Below are 1,552 nucleotides of genomic sequence, written 5' to 3'. Positions count from 1 at the left end.
CTCACGATTAACATATGTTCTAGAAGGGAATTGGGTTGCCTGGCCATAAATATAGGTTTACTCTCTATTTTCCTGCATAGTCACAATAAATCAATTTTCTGTTCTTCGTGAACTTTAACCATGTCAATGAAAACCACCTTGTCAGCAAATCTTATCAGGACAGATAAAGTATTCTCTCGGGTTTATGATTAATACTGAAAGTCATTCCCATTCTTAGTACAGTATTGCTGAAACTTCATAAACCATCAGATGTTGCTAGCAATTATATCCTGCTGTTACCAAACATGGAAATGGGATTGATTTTTTACTTCTTAGACATTTTCAGCAGAATGTCCCATAAGTCACACGAACATTACATTATAGTGCAGAATTGTTGCATTCAAAAACATATATACATCGAATCTAATAAATAAATGAAAGTGCATGTCACCCTTTACACTCAGACAAGGTGCGGATTATGTCAATAAGTTTTTAAGAAGAGAATTCTTTGCAATTCTAAAATAACTTTTGGATGTCTGTTTGACTGGAGGACATAGGATCCCTTTCCACATACAGGGAACATCCAGTATTTTCTACAAAGCAGAATACAGTACAACCTATTCATTATTACACTGACTTGTAGGTGAACGCCCCTAATTATTTTCGTCGTTATAATATAATAGCTTTCAAAACATAGCAGCAGGGTTCCATGGTGTAATGGTTAGCACTCTGGACTTTGAATCCAGCAATCTGAGTTCAAATCTCGGTGGAACCTTTGTTTTCCTATATGAATAAATCAAAGATGATTCTTTGATGACATTGACAATACACAAGCAAAACGCAGATATATCTTTATCACATAGACTTATATTATGCATTATATGTATTACACAAAGTGTGATCATTTCTATATTTGGTAATATCAAACTTCTTGCAACCAATATTAAAGGAATTGTCCGGTGAAAAAAAGTTGTCACTAGAGATGAGTGAATATGTTCTAGTGGAATTGAATTCTACCTGAATATTATTATTAAAATACTATTCACCAAAATACTATTCACTTTCGCACGGATTTTGCTGAACCATAAAGGGCCATCAATAAGTCAAAAAATAAAAAAAACACTGCGTGCCCACGTTGCGTATTACAAGCGTATATGCTGCGGAATTTCCGAAGCGTAAACGCTTGTAAAACGCATGTATATCCGCACCCCATGGTCCCCAATGGCATTCCGCAATGTCAATGCCCATGCTGCGGATTTTTCCGCAGCGTATATGCTGCGGCCAAAAATCCGCAGCATGTTCATTAATTTTGCGTTTCCGCATGCGGAATCAATGTGCGGATGGTACCCAAGTCTGGAGGAGAGGAGACTCTCCTCCAGACCTGGGTACCAAAGACCTGTAAAAAAAATAATAAAATAAAGTTTATACTTATCTTCTGATGTTTTCCCTCCGTCGCGCTGTTGTGTGAAGGACCTGCCACGTCATTGAGTCATGTGACCCATCACATGACTCAATGACGTCACCGAAGGTCCTGCACACAACAGCGTGAGCCGCTCAAGACTCCGGACGGGGC

At 38.2% G+C, this 1,552-nt stretch overlaps 1 non-coding gene across 1 annotated transcript; it reads left to right on the top strand.

The window, feature by feature from the left end:
- The first annotated feature begins 682 nt into the window (after positions 1 to 682).
- On the top strand, positions 683 to 754 carry TRNAQ-UUG (transfer RNA glutamine (anticodon UUG)). Its single transcript has one exon. It is a non-coding gene; the product is annotated as a tRNA-Gln (tRNA).
- Positions 755 to 1,552: the final 798 nt, after the last annotated feature.

This window comes from Phyllobates terribilis, unplaced genomic scaffold (genome assembly GCF_046119375.1).
Source record: "Phyllobates terribilis strain yellow unplaced genomic scaffold, ASM4611937v1 Scaffold_1__5_contigs__length_1240528914, whole genome shotgun sequence".
In the NCBI taxonomy this organism is placed as follows: domain Eukaryota; kingdom Metazoa; phylum Chordata; class Amphibia; order Anura; family Dendrobatidae; genus Phyllobates; species Phyllobates terribilis.
This window is presented reverse-complemented; position numbering and strand designations above follow the sequence as displayed.